Consider the following 10104-nt stretch of genomic DNA (forward strand, 5'->3'; position numbering starts at 1 on the left):
ATGAATGGCACAGCGATATGAATCCTCTAACATTCCCACCAGAAAGTTCTCCGTAGCCTCCTGCAAAACAGAAAGTGACGCTTTTTGAAACTTTAGTGTATTATCTGGTGAAACGATTTGAACAGTGGATCTGATTAATCTGTGGAATGGACGGCACTTAATCAACAGGCTAGTTGATTTCTGATACTTTCTAATTTCTCTCAGAGCTACAGTTCCAGGCTTGAATTTCTTCTTTTCAGCAGAGAGAAGTACAGCACTCTTTACAAGCCTTTTACCAGACGTCTTTGCGATATGCTTACCATGTGCATTCAGTGAAGAATCTAATTTTGTTCTTGCCATTGGGGAAAAAACATATTTTGAATATAAATGATATTTGGAGGGAGTTTTTGGAGGGAAAATAAAGTGAAAGATAATTAATATTGGAATTTTTAAATGCTATTCATTAATCTTGAGAATTTTAAATTTTGAGAACTACAATATCGCTTTGGTATTTCTTTAAAATTATTCATTTTTTATTTTATTTTTTTTGCCATATCTTCTTTAAATAATCTTCTAGCAGTTTTGCAGTTCAGAATCTGTCTTAATCCTGTCGTTTTATTCTTTGTAACATGATTCTACTTTTATTTTTCGTTATGATTGTCTACTTTTATAAAAATTCCTAGTTTATTCATAATATTTTCTTGTTTCCCTCCAAAACTTCATCTTTATCTCTTAAAATTAACCAAATCCTCCTTTTGAAACTTTTCCCGCCTTTTTAAGTTATAAAAGCTCTTTGCTTTATTACCCCATGTCAATCCCAGCAAGTAAAGGAAAAGGAGCCAAGACAGCCAAGGGGGCAGCCAAGCGTCACAGAAAACAGACGGTAACAAGTAACAAAGTAGGAGGGCCAGCCATAAGAAGGCTAGCCAGAAGGGCTGGAGTAACTAGAGTAGGTAAGGGTTGCTTCCCAGAAGTCAATGCGATTACAACCAGTTATTTGACAAATGTTTTAGAATCTTGCAAAGCTTACTGTTCACATGCAAAGAGGAAGACAATTAATTGCCAGGATGTGGTTTATGCACTTAGAAGAATTGGTGTGAGGTACATGGGACACTCATTTAAATAAAATGCTTACATAAGATATTTCTTTTTTGTTGTACTTCTATGTGTCTTCTCTACACTATCCCATATATTATCTTTCTTGACCCACCCACCCCTTTCAATGGATTATGATTCTTCTGAAGAAGAGTTGGATAACTTCAATGTAAAAGAATCCGATTTCACAATAACCAATGTGGAGTTTACAAATACAGAAATGCCCAATGACAATGAGTTTAAGGGAAGTAGTAGTCTGTATGGTGGAGAAAGTAGATGGCACGATGTTCACAACTCTAATGATAAGTACAAGATGTCAATGTATGAGGATGTTAATTACTTTTTTGGTAAAATGGGATTTCCAGTTGGTAACTTTTTTGAGGGAGAGAAGAGCATTTATAATAAATCAAAAAGGAGATATATAAATTAAAAGTTTTAAACAACTATGAAATAAGCTATTCGTTGTATTATCTTAGATTTAGTATGTTGGAATTTAAAATTTTTTATGGTCAAGTAGCTCTAGATTAGTGAGAATCTTTTCACTTTGCATGCAATATACAAAAAGATTGAAAAACCAATACTAGAAATTCATCAGGCAAAAACAATGGTTCTACCGAGATTCGAACTCGGGTCGCTGGATTCAAAGTCCAGAGTGATGCCACTACACTATAAAACCTAAAATAGGGTAAAAATATATTAATAACTATTCAAATTACATATGTTGCATAGCTTGCCTTATACTTAGTACTGTATGCAATTTCTCTGGAATTATCTACAAAAACAAAAAATTCTACTGAATAAAATATAATTTTTAAATGTATATTTCATTTTTTTTGAACCCTTTCAAATGCAAGGAAAAATGCTTGATATGTACACTCACATGAATCTAGGCAATGAAGAAGAAAGAAAGGATGAGGCTATTTTGTCTATAAAATCTGGTGTTTCATTTATTGGTGAAATTATCAAATCCACACTTGGTCCAAAAGGATCGTTAAAAATACTACAGTCTGACTCATCTATCAATGTTACAAATGATGGAGCTTTCATTTTGAAAAATTTGTTGATAGATTCTCCTTCAGCAAGAATTTTGGTTGACTCTTCAATAAGTCAGGATTATGAGGAAGGAGATGGTACTACTTCTATTGCTGTACTGACTAGCTTGATTTTAAAGCATTGCTATGATTTAAATATTCATCCTAGCAAAATTATAAAGGGATTATCTCTATCATTGAGAAAAATAGAAGAAATATTAGAAAAGAAGAAATTTGTTGCCACAGAAACAGATATTTTAAATTTAGTTAAAACTACCTTAAATTCGAAAATTTTATCAACTAATTTAGAAACATTTTCAAAAATCTGTATAAATGCAATAAATGGTTTAAGAAGACGAGGAGAGATAGATATAAATTTGATTAATATTATTAAACTAGAAGGTGATTTGGCAGAAAGTATATTGATGGATGGATTAGTTATAGATAAGGAGTTATTCTGTCCTCGTAATACTGGTGATGATATATCATATGAATTATCAAATTTGTCTCTGAATTCTTATTGCCTAAAGAACCCTAAGATTTTATTGGCAAACACATCTTTGGATTCAGATAAAGTTAAAATATTTTCATCAAAAATAAGTGTCAATTCCATTAGAGAATTATCACAAATTGAGAAAGCAGAGAAAGATAAAATGAAAAATAAGATTGATTTGATCTGTGAGTATCCAATTAACTTGTTCATAAATCGACAAATAATCTATGATTATCCTCAGCAACTGTTAACCAAAAAAGGGATAAGTTTTATTGAAAATGCAGATTTTGATAATATTGAAAGACTGCAAGTTGTCCTAGGGGGCACAATAATTGGTCATTTTATTGGCAACCAAAGTAAATTGAGTAAGGAAGAAGAAGATATTGTTTTCAAGTCTCCTCTAAGTTCACTTCCGATTCCATCCTCGGGTAGTTTGACATCTACATCAAATAGTCATGTCAAAGATGCTGTACTAACAACTTGTGAAAAGGTTGAAAGTGTAAAGATTAAGGATAAGGTATTAACTAAATTTACATGTGCTCAAAATACTGTAAGTACAATAATATTGCATGGATCTTCAAAAACTGTCTTAGATGAGGCAGAGAGATCCATCCATGATGCTTTATGTGTCTTAAAGAGAATTTATGAATGTAAAAACACACCATATTTATTGTATGGTGGTGGAAATACAGAAGTTGCTTTAGCCCAGGAGCTGATGAAGTACTCCATGGAAATCAAGACTAAAGAATCCGATGTGATAGTAGCCTTTAGTAATGCACTGATGGATATCCCTAAAATAATCTGTGATAACTGTGGATTTGATGGAGATAATAGTAAAAATCTCCTCAAATCGAAATACAACAGTATGAAAAATTTAAAAAACTTTACCCATGGCATTGATATTAAAAATGGCCTTTCCACCTGCATGAAGGAAATCGGAGTATTAGAAGGATTTGAAATGAAGAGAAGGGTAATAACTGCAGCCTGTGAAACAGCTCAGACGATTCTTAAGGTTGATGGAGTTGTTAAATGTGCTCCACGTGAGAGAACTAGACATTAACTAAATCAATTAAAACTGGAACATGATAGTTATAAATAAAATTATTTCCTATCAAATCTTTCATAATTCTAACTAATTAAAAAGTACTTATTTATTCATTTTACTAAAGTAGGAGATCTAGATATCTTATTACTTATAAAGCCTTAAATCATAAACACCTGAACAGTGTAACTCAAAATTATATATAATTGTTTTTGATATTGGAAGTTGATAGTTTACTACTTATTAAAGCTATTCCTTCTTTTTTATAAATGGATTTATTGATAAATATTTTCTATAGAATAAAATCCGGAACTTTACTATATTGAGTCCAAAATACATAATAAGATTGATAAGTTCATTTTTTATATTGTAAAATTGTATGAAAATGGCCTAGGCTTTTTCAATCCTTTTTCCATTATAGTAAGCTTTTAACAAACATTTAGTTTGCTGATGATTATTAAATTGTATAAAATGATTTTATTAGAAATCTGCAAATATCTTGAATTTTTTATTTATCTTCTCAATGATTTATGTAAAAACAGTTTATTTTTAACCCTGAAATATGTTTATTAATGAATTTGACGATAATAAGTGCTATATTCATGTAAATTCATCGAATGACAGTATCGAGATTCCAGAGTCTGCAATTGCAGTGGAAATTAGAAGAAATAAACTAGAAAAGATCCCATGCCTTCCTACACAGATTGAATATTTAGATATATCGGATAATTTAATTTCCAAAATTGATGATGTGAATTTTTATAAAGAGCTGAGAGTGATTGATTTTGGATATAATTTATTAAAGAATTATGAGATAACTTTAGAAAATGTAGAAGAAATTTATCTAACGGCTAATGACATTGAGTTTATGTCTAATGTATCGAATAGATGTAAATTTCTCAAAAAATTTGATATTGCTAATAATAGAATTAGAGATATTGAAGTATCTCAGATTTTGACAAATTCTCTGGAAGAGCTCTATCTAGGTGCAAATAAAATTGAAGAAGTGCCTGATCTAACCTCACTTAGTGGCCTGAAAATACTTGATCTTCAGTTTAATTATATAAAAGAGATTGATTGTGATAATCTGCCTAGATCGATTCATACGCTCCTTTTAAATAATAACAAAAAACTTAAAAATCTGAAAAATATTGAAAAAATGATAAACTTAAAACTAATTGGACTTACTAATACTCAAGTTTGTAATATAAAATTAATGAAAAATGTAGAAAAATGGGTAGAATGATGAAATATCCAATAAAACTAGTGCTATTCTCAATTTTAAATTATTGATATTATTATATCCAAACGGGGTTTAGTGTATGTAATAAGTGACAGGAATTTTTTTTAGTATTGCAAACTAATGAATAATTTATTTTACACTTAATTACTACAACAATTCTTCATTGGCTTATAGTTTCCAATTGATCGATGTTTTTTAACCCGATTAATATGCTTTTAAGTAATAGAGTAAGTATCATTCCAAAATTTTTAGTATTTATTTACCTATATATGCTATTTTTCTTGGAGAGAAAGTCTTTAAGATGTACCATTAGTAAAGCTATCTTCATGACAACCTATATCATATCTATTCATGAAAATTAGTTGTCCTTTATCTAAAAGTAATGCAACAATGTATATTTGATGAATGGTTCATATCAATATCTTCTGGAGCCTAAATATCTACCAAACTATTTTTAATTAATTTATCTTAAATAATTTAAATTTTTTAACCCTTAAATGAATGAAAAATTATCCACGAATAACTCATCATATAGCAAGTTGTTTTCCAGCACTATTATGCCTACTTCATCTGCGAATACTTCAGAAGCAAGTAATGTTACGTCGATATCAACGACTGAGCCATCCCTCAAGAGTATTGCAAATATTTCCCCAATCATTTCCAAACCTTTTACAATTAACAATTATACACATTTGATTACTCTTCTAAAGATGAAGCAGATGAAATACAAGAAATATTATATTTCTCCATCACATTTTCCTGTTTTCCTCTCTGCAAAAAGAGAGATCTTCTCTACGGAAACAATCTTCGATGGATTTTTACAAAATTCTTTAAAAAACAAATTTTATGTTTTGAAAAATTCCATCTTGAAATCCCACGACAAAATAGTCTCTGAGAGAATTAAGAACATCAAGAAAGAAAATGAATTGACCATGAGGGCTTCTAGTATCTGTCCAAATACGGAACTGTCTCTCTTTTTGACACCGTCTTCTGTTTCTTTTGGAGATCAACTTCTATTCGATATGTATTCTTATCTTCAAGAGCATATGGCTCCTCTAGAATATTTACAGAAATCATACCTCATTTTTATTGAAAGCTTCTTAAAAAAAACTGATAAAATGAATATCAAGCAAAAAATTACGGAATTTTGTCAACTAAAATTTAATAAAAATGAATTCAATATATCCGTATTTGAAGGCCGGTGCTTATGGGCTGAGATATATATTTTCTATAGAATTGGATATTACACAGAAATCGAAGAGCTATTAGAAGAGTTTGAAAGCTATTTCGAATTTATGAATGAGGGTTTCAAAAGTCGATTTAGAGCCTTTATTGATAGGAATGAATTCTCTAATATCCAATTAAAAACAAATGAAGATAAATTTAAAATATTTCTGATAAATCTCATGAATCAGACCATGGTATCGGATGGATTTGTGATTCAGACTGTAGAAGATTACATTTTTACAGTTCTTAAATTGAACAATGGAAATTGTGATAAGCTAAAGATTGAAGATTTCGAGAGAAAAAACGTAAAGTTAATGGTTAGTCTGTTCAAAAATGAAAAGAAGATGGCAATATCACTCTTATTAAAATCTGATTTTTCGTTAATTTCTAAATTTTATCTTCTTAGAGAACTTTGTTTCAACGATAATAATATGGAAGTGGAAGATTCAACAGTAAGTTTAGTGTCCGAAGCTAATGAAGATACTTTACAGTACAATGTTTCTACTCAATTGAACTATAGAACTGTATTTCTTAAATTTGTGTTCAACATAGCTTCAAATCTATCCTCCCCTGAAAATAAAATCAGGCTGTTATCTCTTCTAAAAGACGTCCCAGATTATCATAACTTTATTCCAGTATATTTGGTTAAATATAGTTTATTTGATCTAATCAAATGCAAGGACAATCCACTTGATCAGAAGATAATTACTGGAGTGATCAGTCTGTTACAAAAGACGAATAAGAAAGGATTACTTCAAATTAGTGAATTAGTTGATGAGCAGATATTATCTAGTGTAATTGAAGAAGTAATAGAACAGTCAATTCTGACTGACTCTCCTATTAAAGAAGAGGTTTTTACTCATATTTCTATTGTAAATAGTAGCTTGAAGGATTTGAAGGGGTTCTATTATTTCAATTTTGATCCTTGTGTTAAAACTCTGAATCGTACTTGTCTATTTGATATTGATTGTGATCTTACAAATTTTAAATTGATAATCGAGCATTTATTTCCCAAGGTGGTGAATATTCTTAAATACAGCTTTGAAAAGGATAAAGCTAGAAAGTTATTTGAAATATGTGGAATACTTGGTTTGAATGAAGAATGTACACAAATGATTGCTCAAGATTTGGTAATGTTAATTTAATAAATATCAATTTCTTTATTTTTACAGCAAAGGAACTTTATTAAGGACTTGGAAAATAAAATCCACGCATAATAAATAATCTGCTAGACTTTGTTTGTGTTTTATATCGAATATATTATTCATTTATGATTCTTTTTCATTTGTTTTTGTCATAGTTACCTAATTAATAGCTATTACTATAATGTTAATACATTATGTTGATGATATTTTTCTAGATAATCAAATTAAAATGTGCAATAAATATTTAAATGCAATATGATTAAATTCCAAAACAACTGATTAGATCTAGTGATGATCTCCATTTCATAAGAGAAATAAGTTAATTTTCAAAACCTTGTATTTAATTCTTCTTATTGAATATAATTGGAATCATTCTATTATGAATACCGATTATCTTTCATTATTTACTGTTATAATTATGATATACTCTTGTGCCTATAGACTTCAGATCTATGTCTATGTTTGAAAAAATTAAACAACTAATTATATTAATATAATGATATAATGACAATTGTTTTAGTTTATCATTCACTCTTACAAATAAAAATATTTTGATGAGATTAAAAAAAATCATATATAATTTTACGGAAGGAATGATATAGATCCCAAAGATAAGCAGTAATAGGAAAACTTATAAGGAAATAGATAAACCTCAATTAACTAATTATGTAGGTTTTACAAATGTTAAGACATTAATCTGTGAAACTTGCATATAGTTCTTTCAGTATGCATTTTTTAATAAAGCCATTGAGGAATAACAAGCATAAAAGTAATATTTAATGATTGCTTTGCTGCTTCTCCTTTTCTACGATTCTGTAAAAATCGGCTGGATTTCCAAAACTAAGCTCCTCCTCCTCATTTTCTGTAGAAATCAATGTTTTCAAATATCTTCTACAGTTTTTAGAACAGTCTAACTCTTCAATATCAATAAATTGAGTAACAAAGTCCTTATTTTTTACAAATGGGCAACCAGTTGCTTGTGGATCATTGGATAGCCCAATCAATTTATGACAAGAAAAACATTGATACTTGGCCCTTTTCCCTTCAAGACCATAGTTATGTCGAATGCTATAGATCAATTCCTTTTCTTTCATTTGGATTAGTTTAGATCTAAAAAAGTTTACAGTGTCCAATACAGGAACATTCAAATCCTTAAAAAATAAGCAAAGGGCATTTCTATCGTTGAATTTCAAATGCTTCTCAACATTCAACTTGTGAAGAATTGCTTTCATACAAAGTGGAATAGAATTACCTTCAATAATTTGGGAAATACTGTTTGTACCCTCCTTTACAATAGCATAGTTTGTAAATACATCTGAATTCAACTTAACCAATCTTTCATCAAAACTGCGTGCAACAGCTTCGTAGAGCAAGTCCATCTTATTTTCTAAATTTTTACGAAATTCAGAAGCTATAAATGCCTTTTTAGTGTCTAAATTCAATGGTAAATACCCATTTATCATCGAATATTGTCTTTTTGGTATAACTTCACTGCATTTAGTGAAATGAATTTGAACTAGATTACACCATGATGATCTTTCAATAAAGATTCTTGAGCTGTTATATGTTGCGTATCTTTCGATTGTATCAAATTGACTAGAGTTGGACTGTAAATCATTAAAATTGGTATTCAGCGATATAGGCTTTGTTGTAGAGTTTATATGGTCTATTTTAGGTAGAAATTTTTCGTAGAAAAATTTCTCGATTTCTGATTCATTCATTTTATTTAATCTAAATTTAAAAAGTTGATGCTCCATATTTGTGAAATAAATCGATGACCACTTTGCTTGTGCTGCAAGTAAACGCAAACAAAAATGTGTTGTGCGATCCATATCCATATCTTCTATTGATGAGGCATCCTTAATATTATTTTCAAATTTACGTAATACCCTAAGACGTTCTGCAGCGCCTCTTCTAAAATCTTCATAATTCATTGTAATTATGTGTAATTGATCATAAAATGATATTTCGACGGGTTCTGGATCTTGCTTAAGCCGTTTCATTTTTAGGATTCAAAAAAGTAATTTTTTTAATTTCACTGGTACAATATATTTGTTGACACAGTGATGGAAATAACTATAGCTTTAAATCTAAATCGTTTATTTCATCTTTAAAGTTTTGAAGGGAAATGGTTATTAAATTTAATGCTTTTATATTGTGTTTTCTAGTATTTGAATTATGAGGATACCGTTTCAATGGAAACTTCAATATTTAAAATATTTTTCTAAATCCTTCAATGGCTCAAATCAACGAAAGAGATTTCTTTCTTAGTAAAATATCATCTACACAGGATAACTTAATAAACTATGATGATCAGAAGTCACAGATAGAGGAAACATGGGAAATGTTAGAAAAAATGAGCTTTCAAAGGAAGCATGATTACCTGGAAATGATTAAACAATGCCAAATTGAAAATATTACTGCCTTAAAAACTTTTGAATTGGCTGACAATGGTGTTTTGGAACTTGTATCCATTAATGACGAAATAGAAATAAATTCAAAAAAGAATTGCTCACTCCATACATCCATTCAATTAAATATCAGAAAAATTTTACAGATTGGAAAAAAACGCTTTGATGAAATGGAAAAAAGAGCAAATAAGATTTATTCTGTATTAAAGGAGCTAAAGCAGCAAATTATTCTCTATAAGGGCGAAATAAGAATATATTTTGATGAAATGAATTTTATTGAATTGAAAGACTTGAAGTTTAATAATATCGAAAATACCCAATCAGATAGCATTGATGTTTCTTCTGATTATACTATATCACCAGTCATTCTTAAGACGATATATGACAAATTTCAATATTCAGACACAAAAAGATTGGCTTGTCAGTTAAGATTTAAAG

The 10104-nt window shown here is 29.4% G+C and overlaps 1 non-coding gene across 1 annotated transcript; it reads right to left on the bottom strand.

Moving 5' to 3' along the window:
• Positions 1-1679: 1679 nt before the first annotated feature.
• TRNAQ-UUG (transfer RNA glutamine (anticodon UUG)) lies at positions 1680-1750 on the bottom strand. The gene has a single exon. It is a non-coding gene; the product is annotated as a tRNA-Gln (tRNA).
• Positions 1751-10104: the final 8354 nt, after the last annotated feature.

Source organism: Rhyacophila brunnea, unplaced genomic scaffold, assembly GCF_057557595.1.
Source record: "Rhyacophila brunnea isolate RB1 unplaced genomic scaffold, BYU_Rbru_1.0 scaffold_149, whole genome shotgun sequence".
Classification (NCBI taxonomy): domain Eukaryota; kingdom Metazoa; phylum Arthropoda; class Insecta; order Trichoptera; family Rhyacophilidae; genus Rhyacophila; species Rhyacophila brunnea.